The sequence below is a fragment of the Somniosus microcephalus genome, chromosome 22 (genome assembly GCF_052327205.1).
Source record: "Somniosus microcephalus isolate GS21.2 chromosome 22, FLI_Smic_1.0, whole genome shotgun sequence".
Classification (NCBI taxonomy): Eukaryota; Metazoa; Chordata; class Chondrichthyes; order Squaliformes; family Somniosidae; genus Somniosus; species Somniosus microcephalus.
In genome coordinates this window covers 37,717,051-37,732,580 of record NC_141008.1, presented here as the reverse complement: position 1 = coordinate 37,732,580, position 15,530 = coordinate 37,717,051, and the positions used below count along the sequence as shown (strand labels likewise).

Sequence of the window (15,530 nt, the reverse complement as noted above, 5' to 3'; positions counted from 1 at the left end):
ATCGCAAAGTTGAAGGATGCCAGCACTTCTGATTCTGTATGCAACTTCTTAAATGTCTGCTCGAGATGCATATCTTTGTTTTGAAAGTTCAGTCTCTTTATCGTTATATGGCTGAAGCCTTGGAAGTTTTAGCACACAGGAAGGAGCCTTGTGAATATACTCGAAATGAGACAAATGCAGTGAACCCTTCTATAACGCTGTCTCAGGGAGCCATGTAAAAAAGTGTGTTACATTGAAGATTTCTCTAATAGGGAGCAGTAGACAATTTGTGCTACATTAGACAATTTGTGCTACATTAAAGGTCATGGCATATTAGAGCATGTAATGGTAAGGGGCTACTATACCTCCAAAGATCATTATAAACATATAAAGTTAATGGAAGAGCCATTATATTAACACTGGAATCCATTTCTACTGAAAGTAATGAACAGAATAGCAATGGTCGTTATCACTGTTGTTCTGACAGCCACACACTGTTTTGGAACACTTGCCAGTCTCTTGCTGTAATAAATGATTTAGTGGAGTTATTAACTCCATATAACTAATGTTGCTTAATAATAACTTTGTTACCTGGAGTGATACATTTGAGAGCTTAAAATGTACGGCATGAATCAAAGAAGCTATTTCTTTTGGAACAGTGGCTAGTGCTGTTCTATGATTTTGGAGTGTGTGTTGATGTCTGTTTTATGTTACAATCCATAGGAAATGTCCTAATATCCCATTTTAAATTGCAGAATTTCATCCAAAAATCTGCTTCATCTCAATGACCATTGACACAATGATAAATGTGTTATTTACAGTTTTGGTTTTATATATATCTTGAATATTAATATGTTTTTAAAGAAATGAATGAATGACTTGCTCATTAGAGATAAGAATTAAAATGGCAAAAGAATCTTACAATTTATCATATTTAACATATTGCCATATCTGTGGAACCAGATAGTCATAACCTACAAAGGTAAGTCCAAGAAAGAGTCCTTCAGTCATTCAAAGTCAATGTTCATAGAATCATAGAATGTTACAGCACAGAAGGAGGCCCTCCAGCCCTTCGTGCCTATGCTGGCTCTTTAGTTGGCCTATCCAATCGGCCTGTCCCGCACTCCTGCTCTTTCCCCATAACACTGTAAATTTTTTCCCTTCAAGTATTTATCAATTCTCTTTTGAAAGTTACTGCTGAATCTGTTTCCACCGCCCTTTCAGGCAGTGCATTCCAGATCATAACTTGCTGCGCTAAAATAAAAGTTTCTGCCTTTTGCCTCTGGCTCTTTTGCCAATCATCTTAAATCTGTGTCCTTTTAACAGCCTTCTCAACTTGTCCTGCCATCTTCAAAGACTTGTGTATGTACACCCCGAAGTCTTTCTTTTCCTGCACCCTCTTTAAAATTGAAACCATTTAGTTTATATTGCTTCTCCTCATTCTTCCTACCAAAATTAATTACTTCACACTTCTCTGCATTAAATTTCATCTGCCATGTGTCTGCCCATTTCACTAGTCTGTCTATCTCCTCCTGAAGTCTGTTACTATCCTCCTTACTGTATCCTACATTTCTGGGTTTCGTGTCATCTGCAAACTTTGAAATTATGCCCTGTATACCCAAATCCAGGTCATTAATATACATCAAAAGGAGTTGTGGTCCCAACACCAACCCCTGGGGGACACCACTGCTCACTTCCCTCCAGTCAGACAAACAACTGATCACCATTTCTCTCTGCTATCTGTCCCTTCGCCAATTTTGTAACCATGCAACCACTGCCCCATTAATCCCATGGGCATCTATTATGTGGTATTTTATCAAACGTCTTTTGAAAGACCATATATACAACATCTACAACATCAACCACGCTACCCATATCAAACCTCTCCGTTACTTCATTAAAGAACTCAATCACATTAGGCTGACGAGCCTGTAGTTGCTGGGTTTATCCTCCCCTTTGTGAACAGGGGTGTAACATTTGCAATCCTCCAATCCTTTGGCACCCTCCCATATCTAAGGAGGATTGGAAGATTGTGGCCAGAGCTTCCACAATTCCCACCCTTCCTTCCCTCAGCAACCTAGCATGCATTCCATCCGGACCGGTTGACTTTTCTACTTTGAGTGTTGCCAACCTTTTAAGTAGCTCCTATTTATTTTTATCCTATCCAATTTCTGTACTACCTCCTCCTTTACTGTGACATTGGCAGTATCCTCTTTCGTGATGTAAAGTACTCATTTAGTACCTCAGCCATGTCCTCTGCCTCCACAAGAAGATCTCCTTTTTGGTCCCTAATCAGCCCCACCCTTCCTTTGACTAGCCTTTTACTATTTATATGATTATAAAAGACTTTTGGGTTCCTTTTTATGCTACCTGCTAATCTATTCTCATTCACACTTTGTGCCCCTCTTATTTCCTTTTTCAGTTCTCCCATGTACATTTTGTATTCAGCTTGGTTCTCTACAGAATTATGAACTCAACATTTATCATAAGTCTCCTTTTTCTGTTGCATTTTAATCTCTCTATCTTTAGTCATCCATTAGTGAGCTCGAGCTTTGCATGCCCTTCCTTTCCCCCTCGTGGGAATGTGTCTAGTCTGTACCCGAACTATCTTCTCTTGAAGGCCTCCTGTCGCTCATTTACTATTTTATCTGCCAATCATTGATTCCAATCCAACTGGGCTAGATCCCTTTTCAACTCATTGAAATGAGCCCTCCTCCAGTTGAGTATTTTCACATTTGATTTTTCCTTGCTCTTTTCCATAACTACTCTAAACCTGATGATATTGTGATCACTGATTCCCAAATGCTCTCCCACTGAAACATGCTCCATTTGCCCCACTTCGTTCCCAGAACGAGATCCAGCACTGCTTCCTTCCTCGTCGCGTTGGAAACGTACTGATCAAGAAAGTTCTCTTAGACACATTTCAGGAATTTCTCCCCGTCTTTCTCTTTACACTGTTATTTTCCTAATCTATATTAGGATAATTGAGTTCCCCATTATCACTACTCTAAAGTTCTTGCACCTCTCTGTAATTTGCCTGCAAATTTGCTCCTCTATCTGCTTCCCGCTATTTGGTGTCCGAGAACATTGCGGACTGGAGCACTTTATCTTCCACTTGGTTCAGTACCAAACTCATATCGGTCTTAGTTGAACTAGGAATTTACGTCCTTTTTGAATTCTTTGATTGAGTCGTTATTATTTGTACTCCTCTCCCATTTACGGACCGAGAAAGACATGTAGATAAGATGAACCTTGTACTTGGATAACATAAACCTTATATGAATCTTATGTGTCTTTCTCAGTCAGTAAAGACTGGCAACAGTCAGATAGACCATGGTGGCCATTCTTGGTCCTGTACGCCCTCTATTTCAAAGTTCATTTGATTCTATTTTTGTGCCCAGCAAAACTAGATGTACACAGGATTCATAATTTGCTCTCATCTTCCAAACTCTGGGAGTGAAATGTTGATTGGCTCGCTCCACTAATGGCGGTGCAGTGGAATGGGTTGGAAGCCCAAGGATTCCTGTCCCAAATTCCAAGGACAGGGTCATTACCATATCCAGGGGAAGGATGCCGGCTCCTGCAAAGGGCATGTGAGTGGTGCCCACCCTGATCTGCCCTTGAAGGCCAGAGTGCCCCACAGTTGCTCTACCACAGGTCCTCCAGGCCCTCCCCAGGCTGAAGAACCAGTCACAAAAAAAAAATCTTCAGCTCTGAAGAGAGCCATTTTCAGCCACAACAAAAAGAATCAATCCCGGTGTGCAGTTTCTGGGGCCTTTCCAATGGCCTCCACTTAAATCCCACAAGATGGAATCCTAGTGGAACCAGTTTCTAGCCCCTATCCAACAGTTGCACCAGGGAAGTTCCCAGTACCCCAGTGGAATTTTGGACTCTGCGTACTCTGATTGCTGCGACTGATTTTGAGTGAACTCTCACAATTACAGTGGTTTTCACACATCAAGGCTTCTTTTCCATTCACAGAAACTCCATGCATCAGGTCAATAGTGTTCACTTGAGTTGGCTGAAATAAAATGTTCTGTTCTGAAAGGTTCAACACTAGCTTGTGGTTTTAATTCTTACTGAAAGATAAGAATGGATTTTAAATGTTACAGTTCACTTAATCTAATTCCAGACTGGGTGTGCAGAAGGATCACTTCACCCTTTCTTCGTTCTCGACAACTGAGCAGTGCTTTTGACAGCTTAAATTAAATTAAGGACATCACTACGAAGTGAGATTGTGTGTACTGCAGCAGAGAGATAATGTTAGACCATAGGACTTGTGGTTCAGTCCAACACTACCCTTGATTCGTTGATCGAATACGCACCATAGCACGGTTACTTACAGCTCGGCACTCTATTTAAAGAAACATTGAATATCAAAGTTTTAATTCAATCATAACAGCCCTTAACACAATTCCAATTCCATAACGAGTGCTCTTTCCCCACATCCTAATTTCTTCCCTTTTTCTTCCTCCTTTCCTAAAGTCACTCCGTTCCATGGGTGCTGGTGACTTTCAACTCCTTCACTCGAGTTGTCATTCTTCATGTATGAGCTTGGACAGTTATATTTTCATGTCACCAGGGCCAGTGGTGTAGAATGAGACTGGGTTATAGGTGGGAGGTACGAGAATCAGGATCAGAACCATATAGCTGGAATGGCGTCACTTTTGCACCAAGCTCAATCATCTGGCTAATTCTTCAGTTCCGGCTCAAAGTGGTGGTGACCAAAATGGACAATACCTTCACTTAAAAGTGAAGCATAATGAGATTTTCTGCCTGATTCAGACAGGATTGCACTGGGACCTCCTTTAGCCCATTTGGAGTGAGCCCAGGGGTAATTCCATGTGTGATGGAGCTCTTAAAGGGGCAAGAACATTTTTAGCCATTTATTTTTAGTTTACAGAACCTAGCATGAGGCCTACCATAGTTGAGGATCCTGTGATGCATACTTAAAAAAAAAAGTCATCTTTTTAAAGTTTTGTTTTAACATGACAGTAGATAATATTTATGTGGAACCTAAACTAACCTAGGGGGCGATTTTGTGAATGGGGGCGCGTTGGAGGAGCGACTGCTGCTTGTCAGGTCAATGCCCATGTCCCGCCTCCATCGATTTGTGGCCAACCCATGCTATTTTCCCAGCGGGATTAGCAGGCAAATTAAGGGAAAGCCAGTTGCAGAGCATGTCAACGTAGGACGTTCCATCTGTCAAAAAAAATTTTGACAGCTGAATTGTCGTCGTTTCACAGCTCTGTGAAGCTGTCGAACAGTGACATTCTCTGTGGTTTGATGTGGTCTTGCATACAAGACCTCATCAACTTTCTTTTACAGAAATGAGATGGTTGTTGTATCTGTGAATGCAATGGACATCTCTCATCTGCAACACAGAGAGGCGAGACTCTCCGCATACACACCAACTGAAGCCTGCAGGAAGAAACAAAGGTAAGTACACTTTTAAAAACACTTTGCACTTACCTCAGATACTCACCTCTCCACTCTTGCACCCATCACTTACCTTCACACCACACTTTTGCACCCGCCCCTCCCACCACCCCCCCCCCCCCCGACCCCCACAGACCCAGTACTCGCTGAGCTGAGCTGGTGTGTTTTGGAGCCTTCGGGAAGCCTGCACTTGTGAGGGCAAAAAGGGATAATCCTATTTTCTGCCTGTTAACTACCTGTTAACGGGCAGTTAATAGGCTTTAATACCTTCCTGCCTCCAAGGAGATGGGACCCGGCGCGGGATGGCTACCCGCCTCCTGGGAAGATGGCACCCGCCCCCAAATTCTGGCATTTTCCCGGGAGTCCCGCCGCCCCGGGACTGGCAAGATCGCGCCCAAGTGTCAGTTGGCTTTCTGGTGAATTAACAGTAATTTGAATATTTACAACACCTAAGATTGGGAAGAGCTGTAAATGAGGGATTATGAAAATAAACTAACAATACAAACTTTCAAGAGAATGAAAAGGCCTGTAAGTCAAGCTTCAGAGTCTTGTGGCAATCAGCAAGTCACGTTCAAATTAATTATCAGGATTGGTTTTAAAGCAACCAGATACAGTATTTCATGGTTGTAGTCATACAAAAAAATTGAAGGCATGCCAGGGAGATCAGTAGGTACCAGAGCCAGACTGCCATCATTATGCCACCAACTATACAAGCAGGCCCTGGCAATGACCAAGGGGTACTGGTTCTACATGGCTTGGGTCAGCAGGGAGCCTGTTGCAGAACTGTACCATCTGCTGCAAGGACACCTGCAGTCAACCTGCACCATAGAGATGGCCCTGCTAGTGGCAGTCAACTTCTTCCAGGTTAGTATAATTAACTGCAGATTCAGCTGAAAGAGTTTTTACTCAATATACTTGTAACTGTCCCTTTCAATTTAACAACTGATAACCACACAATATCCCACCTTTCCCTTTAGTGAGAACCTAGCATGAGACCTACTATAGGTGAGGATCCTGCAATCCATAGGTAAGTGAGGGCTATTCTTGGGGCATCCCTCAAGGTTGCACCTGCAGAATATCAGCCAGAATATTTACCTTTTGAGTGTCAGGTGGGTAGTATAGCCAAGCCCAATCTGAGGTCAGTGATAGTGTTCTGGATTCGATCACAGGCCAGTGATTGAACCTGGGATCTTCCACTGTGTGGGGCTCAGTACCACATCAAGTGGTATATTCTCCTACTAACGCTTTGCAGGAATTTAATAAATGCTTCTTGACTCAGGGCAATGGGCCAGTGAAAGACTTGGTACTCTCAACTTTTTTGATATACATGATGGCAATATAATTTCATAGGACTTTAAACTATTTCAGTTACGTAACTGGTTTGAACACGCCTTGATTATAAACTGGTTTTGAGCTAGCTAACATTAACTGGAACCTGTTCAAAACTCGCCAGAACAGTTCAATCTAGTCTCTTAGTCTCAGCGTTTTCTTTCCAGCTGGGTTGCCCTATTAGACAGAGTATTGTGTCTCACAGTTGCTGTATTCGAAACATCAACATGTAAAGCAACCTATTGTTCCTGTTTCCAAAAAAAAAACCCTCTGATACCATTTAGGAAAAACTTTATTCTGGTTTTGCAAATTGTTGGAAACAGTTGAGGAATTTTCTGTAATGAAGGATAAGTTACTTTGGAAATCAGCCGACTTACAACACAATCCACATTCTCCATTAATGTACATGGAAAAAATAGAAAGCAGCTGTGCTTTGCTAGTTATTTTTTTAACAAAATGTGTACAGAGATTTATTAAAAACATATTTTAGACGAGTAGAATTTTGTGACTGATCCCAAGCTGTAGAATTCTCTTTCCCTTCACTCCAAAATATAAATGGTCATTTGGAAAGTTTTCATGCCATTTGTTCAAATAATTATTGCTCAATCAAAAGTAATAAGGATGGCTCTTTATTGAGTGGTTAACACTTGGTTCCTGACCCATTGAATGCAGGGTCAATCCTAGCACCAGCAGACTTGTGCTTCGTTTATTGGTAGTTGGCTACACTCTTTGTTTGGGTCCTCTCACTGGGGAGAGGAACACAGTCTACCAGCCAACTGTCAACGTTTGAGGAAAAAACCATTAGCACAGAAGTCAAGATCATCCAATGATGGCTCTTCAGAGACTAAAAGCCAGTGAAGGGGAAAAATCATTAGTGATGTGGGAGGAAAGGCACCTCTCTCTGACTTAGAACTTAATTCCCACTATGAGATGTGCTATTATTAATGTCAAACATTTGCAGTGGCCATAAAGCTGGCCAGCATAGACATGAGGGTAGATATTTTCATTGAATGGTGCTGCGTGTACAAGGTCAAACCATTTTGAGCAATATATGTGAACTCACGGCATAATTTTCGCCTGGAGCTCACCAAAGGAGATGCACAGAAAATTGTGCAAGACTGCTAGAAAATTTTAAAGAGATGTAACCATTTAAAGGAAATGCAGCCAAATATGTTGCCTTAAAAAATCTGAATTCCCTCCCTCAACCTCTCAACCTCCAGCTTGATGACTGGCGAAGTAGAGGTGCTGCACAAGTTGAGTGCAAAGTGGGTTGCCCAGAAGATGGCACGAAGTTTCTGCCGGGCTAAATGCCATGTAAAGTACGTTCAGAAAATGGGAACAGATACGAGAGAAGGCGCCACACTTTTAGCAAGTCCGCCATGGGTAGATTTTCGTCTTTACCAACTTATTAAGTATCACCTGGATGGAGCACAGAGCGGAATATTGGGTGGGGAGGTTGGCATGCCCATAACTGAGCCCACTCTTTTTCCTTCCACTGAACTCTATGCACACCTCCACAACCGAAACACTGTGGCTGCAGCATGTATGACCTACAAGATGCACTGCAGTAACTCACCAAGGTTGCTTTGACAGCACCTACTCTCTTTGCGAACTTTACGATTGGGAATGACAAGAGCAGCAATGCCATGGAAACCTCATGATGTCCCAAGTTCCCCTCCAAATCGCACACCATCCTGACTTGCACATACATCGCCATTATGTCATTGTTGCTGGGTCATTATCATGGAATGCCCTATCACCCGCCATCGTCTGAGCGCCATCGTCGGAGCACCATCATCGCGAAGACTACAGCAGTTCAAGGAGAAGGTCCATTACCGCCTCCTTAGGAGTGGCCAATAAATACAGCTTTGCCAGTGTTGCCCATCTTGAGAACAAACGAAAAAATAAACTTCTATCTGGAAATCAGTGACCGCTTTAAACTGAATCTGTTTCGTGGTCAGATGCCCTGATGTTTCCATTCACCGGATACACCGAGGAGATGTAGCACTGCTGCTAGAGAAGCTTTAATAGCCTTTTTTCTGCTAATACCTAAAGCTGAAAACATGACTCCTCTCATGTATTTCATAAAATAGCTCAAAGATCTGACTAATTACAGTTCTGGTTATTTCATTCAATATCCTTTTGGAATCCTGGTTATATTACATTCAGATGTCACTATAAAGTCCTGGATATATTTCCTCCTTACACGGTAAAAGGCTTTCATAATCTTTCAATAATGCCCAACTTTATTATTTCTTTTCAATCCCCTTCATGTTGATCAATCATAGCAAGCGTTTCTATTCACCCAACTTGCCTGCAAAGAGATGGGTGGAAATGTGAGATGTACGAAGTGGAGTTAGGGCATTGGGAATTTGTGTAAATATGGATGTAGAGATTACTAAGAAGGTGGGGGTGAGAGGAACAAAGGCTCATAATGTAGTGAAGAGGATTATGAGCACAATGGGCAGGTGGCGGGGGGGAGCAGGGTGGGCAGTGGGTATAACTATGACATGAAAAAGGGTGCAGTCTGCCGTTGACTTGCGAGGTCTGGTGGAGAGTTCCACTGACACCTCCACTCGCTAGCCCCCTCAAACAAAGCCCAAAGCTGCAATGATGCACCAGATGGCCTCAGGTGGGAGAAGCAGCAGATTTTGTTTGTGTGATATGTAGAGAGTATAAATTGTAGATCTCTCAATGTTTCATTTGGAACAGATTAAATAGGGAAAAAAATAAACATGTTTGCCGCATCATGTACAGTACTACTTTTAGTTGTGGGAGATGCATAACATTTTATAATCTTGGAGTTTTGAGAATGGAACCTTGATTTTTGTTAATGGTGATTCAGTTTCGAAGTTGATGTGCAGGGGTGCGGGAACTCAGTGAAGATTGGCGAAGACGTGAGTCACAGACGTGTTTGCTTTAACGCTTAAAAGTCTTAAGTCAAATGTATATCGACACAAGTATTTAATCACGTATTTAATGTTAAAAATGGTGAAAATTAATACAAAGAGAGCATGAAACCTGCATGAGCCTACATTCTCCTCCACTCATTAATATAAAATGTACTCATCATAATAAGTCAGTCCTGGAAAGGATGTTATTTAAATCCAATTTGTCTTCTAGCTATTAAAATGGAGGTTGCACTCAAAACAATTGCATTTATTTTTATCTTGTTCACCCTCCGTCAATGATGAAATACTAGTGGATGACAACCAAGTTAAAACAACTTGCAGTTTATGCAGACAAAAGCAAAATACTGCAGATGCTGGAAATCGGAGATAAAAAAAACAGAAGATGCTGGAAATACTCAGCAGGTCAGACAGCATCTGTGGAGAGAGAAACAGAGTCAACGTTTCAGGTCGATGACCTTTCGTCAGAACTGGAAAAAGTTACAGATGTAACCGATTTTAAGCAAGTGTAGGGGCAGGGAAAGGAGATAGGTGGGTGGGGGGAGAACAAGAGGTCAGCGATAGGGTGGAAGGCAGTTCATACATGCTAGATTTGTGCTGTGATCTAATGGGCAGAGGCTACATGGCCAAGAGGGGAAGGTAACTTTATTTTTCCCAAAAAAAAGCAAAATAGGGAAGTTTCAAAAAAGCATTTTGGTTTTTTTTTGCAAATTCAAATCTGGTTTCAACAGATGAACAAATTTTCAGCAGCAATTCTTCAGCATTTAGTACTTTTGCCTCCCGACCCAAGCCTTTTTCTAAAATCTCAGCAAGAACCTAGCATATCAATACTGTCGGTGTTTTCTTCAGAGATATGACTCTTTTGATCATTTGTCTGCCTTAAGTTTTCGAGCTATTCAGTCTTGCTCTAACCGGGAAGCAATTAGATCTCACACTCTTCCATCACTTGCCGCACCGCTGCTGCCCAGGGAACAGCAGGAGGAAGGGCATGACCACAGGCTGAGGTTTTCAGCATTTCCTTCTTCATCCATGCTGCAGAAACCACATTTGAGAATCTGTAAAGCTCATCACACCTATATCAATAGATGTGTCATGTTAATATGAAAATGAATGGCCATTTATCGTCTGTATAGTTAGCGGGCTGTCAGAGATGGCAACTCCAGAATTTGATCCGACAATCAGCAGCATGAAGTAAGTTTCTGTTTTTCTGCTACTGAGGTTCCTGTACGTTACATTTTTAGAATAGGATACGGCCAATTTGAAGCTGATAATGGCGATAGACTTGGCCAATTTCTGTTGAGAAAATCAAAACAGCTCTTCCGAGACCTGATAGTTGTTCAGTGCCTTGCAAAAGTTGACCCAGAGGTCTCTGGCTAACGATAGCCATTTTCCCATGTGATAAATTTTATACAAAGATCTTGTTTTGAATTGTATGTAATTAATATGCAACCATCAGTCCTATGGTTTAATTCAGACAGAAGACCAATTGGACACCAAGGGTTAGAAATTCATGTACTTAACGCCACTCCGCAGTGCCAAGAAATGGCGATAAAATGGCAGCCGCTGCTCTTTCGCCAGTCTGTGGCAGGTCTCGCGACAGCTGCCATATTCCTCTCCCCCTTTGCGCTGCCGATAACTGGCAGTGCCCTGGGGAAAAAGTGGCTGCATGGTGACTTCAATCGGCGTGCGATGCCGCCTTACCGTCACCAACGGGAACTTCGACCCTAGCGCTGAATTCAGCACTGGGTCTTAAGCACGTCAGGTTAACCTGGTGTGCAAGCAGGCTGACAGTAGTGATGTCTGCAGCTCTTAAAGGGACACACATTTCATTCAGGTGTTGGGATCGATAGAAAACAACAGGCAGAGACTTTTGTTTAAGCTAAGGCAAAATGTGTCTTACTTTAATCACTGTCCATGAGGTCTGAAGGCTCAGCCCCGTGCAGGGGCTATGACGTCATCACGCAATCGACGTCATGACGTCCTCACGTTACCGACGCTCTTAAAGGGACCCTGCACCAATAACCCAACCCAGCATGTACATATCACAACATTGCTATACAAAGTGAATTGTGTTACGGTACATATAACAGCATTGGTTATACATTGTGTTATTGTCCCTATGTGGTCTCCGCCACACAGGTAAGTTTGAATTTAAATGTTTGGACTGGGTTTTTTGATTTTTATTGAAGTGGTGGCTGGCTGCAATAGATGAGAAGTTTTTTTTAAGTGTGTAGGGAGTGCTGCTGGTTGCTTGTAAGGGCTCGGATGCTAAATGAAGGTCTTTGAAAAGACAGAACATGCTGCGAATACTCAGCAGGGTCACGCAGTATCCGTGGAGAGAAAAACAGAGTTCACGTCTCAGGTCGACATGCTGCCTGACCAACTTAGTATTTCCAGCATTTTATGCTGTCATTTCACATTTACAGCATCTGCTTGCAGAAGGAAGAGGAAGACGCAGAAGAGAAGGAAGCTGAAGAGGAGGAATCAGATGGAAGGATGCATCCCAGACAGTCCCTTTATGGCTAGAATATCCGGGATGGAATCATCTGCCTGCGTCCCCACTGGCTGGGCAGGCGGCCTCTTCTTGTTGACCCACTGGCTGGGCAGGCTGCCTCTTCTTGTTGACCCACTGGCTGGGCAGGTGGCATTTCTTGGGTGTGTGAAATGAGGAAGGTACAAGGGTAGAGTTGAGCTGACAGGAGGGCGGGAAAGCAAGAGGTGTATGCCAGAAGGAGGATAACATATGAGGGTACCCGCATCTTGTATCCTTTCAGCCCCGCCGCTGGCCACGGGCTCAGCCATGCCCCTGCCAAGAATGGCCTGCACTGTCTCCTCCAAGGGGGTGAGGTGAGGCTAGGAATGGGAGATGTGTCTTGTCATTGGTGCCGATTGTTGGTAGATGAGTGATTGGGGGTTGTGTATTGAGCAGTGTGTGAGGCTAGTGGTGCAGTTGCTGGGAGGCGGCTCTTGAAGATGCATTCACTGACCTTGACCAGTGGTCTGAGGTCATGAAGCTTCTTTGGGCTCTGCAGCCTGGTGAAGGGGCTGACACTACTGGCAGTGACGGCCTTAGTGTTGTACTCCCACATCATTCTTTCTGGAGGGCCTCCTGGCCCCTGTGGGTAGAGGGCCGCTTCTTGCAGTGTTGACTTGCAGCACTCCAGCTTTGTTCAGGGGGTGAGACCCTCGGTGCCCCTTCCCTGGCTTGCTGAGCCATTTGTGTTTAGTGCTGAGGCAGTTTTCCCATTTGTTGAGGTTAGGAAGGTTTAACAGCTGAATATTCATAATTGGAACTTTATTTAAATATTGAATATTTCTTAAAAGGCAGAAAGGGCTGAAAAGTGTATTGAGTCACTGCATTTTATTTTGTATTGCTTCAGTGTGCATGACCCCTTTAATTCTCAGACCTAGTCATTGCCCACAATTACTTGCGAGCTCCACAGCTTCGCTCACAGAGGCTGTGGGAAGCTGCAACGCCGGACCTGGACAGAAACTTCGTCCCGGATCCCTCCAGCAACGCCACTAGGACAGCATTGCATGGAAGGTGAGCGCTGCGCCACCTATCTCCATGCCCCCCAGACCAATTTCACTCTGTTAGCGTTGCGCCCATTTCCAGCGGCCGTTGAGGCAACTTTGCTGGCGAACCTGAATTTTTCCCCCCAAGACTTTGTACTGGGACTTGTGCTTTAGGGGAGGAGGGAGGTGAAAATGGTCTGTGTAGATCCTGACTAGCGACTGAAGTGAAAGGGTGAGCAAGATGGATTGAACAGGTTTGGTTAGTTCGTACCTTCTTACACACTGGAGCAATTAGTCCATCACAAAATAAATCCAAGGTAATTAATTCAATTTTATATATCTATAAGGAAGCATATCCACATTATATTAAAAACCTTGAGTAAAGCATTCACTTCCTGTAAGTGTCACATTTCTTGTAACACCTTCAACATTACACTTTATTGAAAGCACCGTTATTGTTATAGAGCAGCATATCCTTTGACTCAGAAGATCTGTTCGTGTATATTAGGTATAACATTATATAAATACTTTTTTATACATTACTGAATGCTTCCAATAACTTGACACTACATTCCATATATTAATGTAGATGGCCTGCTTTTTTTTTTACACTGCCGCTGAAGATATAATGGTGTTAAAAATAATGAAAGGTTAATCTGAATCAGAAGTCTAAGGTTTTAAGGCTTCAGGCATCATAAATTGATTTTACCAAAGGACTTAATAGCTGCTTATAACACTGCTGAAACATGCACTTAGCAGTGTATTGATTTTGAGTCCATGAATTACATTGGGTGCTACAGATGGCTTGTAAATTTTTCTATTGCTACTTACATTTAATAAGGAATGGATTCCACGGATACAGTTGTTCGTCTACCAGTGCTCAGACAGCATGAAACATTTTTACGATAGTTTCTGTTGTACTTTGTATGTTTTTAATGTTTTATTACATGTAACATATAATCCATTCAATTGTTTGGTAGCTAACATCCCAGGCTTGTATTACCATGTCTAAACATTACCTCAAACCCACAGCGAAAGGTCTAATGGATGCTGCGTGCATGTGCCAAATCTATTTCCTTATTTTGAGACCTCAGTACTTTCTAATACACACGTGGACTCTCTCTCTTGCTGCAAATTAAATCACTTGGAAAGTTTACAAGGCCAACTTACCCCTGACCTTCAAAGTAAATTGGCTTTTGGCTACACCGACACGCAATACATCTGCCAAACCTTGTCCCCGTACCGCACTTCCCTTCGACACATTTTATGTTTGTAGTTGTGGAAATGTAAATGGACAGCATGATTGGATTAGGTCATATTTCCCCCAGGCAGATGCCAATCAAAAATTAAATAACCATAAAAACTCCTTTAACAGATCTGCTCAAGATTCACCTGTCTTCTTAACCCTTTCAATGTAATCCATTCTTATTCAGATCGGACTAAAATTCTTTCAGGGTAAGGTAAACCAAAAAGGATACAATACACAATTGAGGGCGAGGGTCTCTGGTTTACTTAAACATATATATCAAGTCATGTTAGGCACACAACATAGAAACCTGGGTTGGTTAAGCCTGGATTAATTAGCAGTTTAATTTTTCCAAAAAAAACCCCAGTTCTGGTCATGCTTAATTGCTGTAGTACTTTGTCTCAGGCATTTGAATTTTGGTCAAAATGTTGTCATTTTTCAAGACAGTAAGAGTGGTCCAATTGGGCATGCATTATTCATGGAGGCCCAACATTGGGCTAAAAGTCATTCATATTAATCCCACGACCTCTAATCCCCAGAGTCATGGGGGAGAAATTCAGTATCGCCCCATTTGGGGCACAATTATCGGCTGGGCGCAAAGATTAGCGCCTGGCGCTAATTATCACCTCCGACTGCAAACTTGGCTTTTATCGCCCCTGGAGGTGATTGGAGCGCTAAATCAGGTGCTTCACACCTGTCTCAAGGCGCAAAGGCCGAGGAGCGAGGCGCTACCTCAGAGCGCTGGCGAAGCACTTGTGATGGTCAGTCAGCAATGGAACACAGACACACTGGCGCCGGCCAGTTCTTAAAGGGGAGGGTCGATATTGCTCTCCATCCACACCCTGCTCATTGCAGCCATGAATCTCGGCCTGGAGAGACCTGTACATCAAATCTGTTGGAAAGAACAATGGAGAGGCCCAGGGAAAGAGCTCAGAGTGCAGCCCCCACAGTCTCTTCTAAATCGATACAAGGAAGGGCAAATCAGAAAGAACCTGTAAAGTGCTGCTCAGTACCCAAAACTCCTTCACACAGCGTTGAATATCTCCTGCAGTCCCTCTCTCTCACTCCGAATGCCTGGTGCAAAAATTTCGCTGAAAAAAAAAAAAGGCAGG

The 15,530-nt window shown here is 42.9% G+C and overlaps 1 protein-coding gene across 9 annotated transcripts in view; it reads left to right on the top strand.

Moving 5' to 3' along the window:
- Positions 1-15,530, top strand: part of auts2a (activator of transcription and developmental regulator AUTS2 a) — a 1,321,624-nt gene that overhangs the window by 646,701 nt on the left and 659,393 nt on the right. The window lies entirely within an intron of this gene.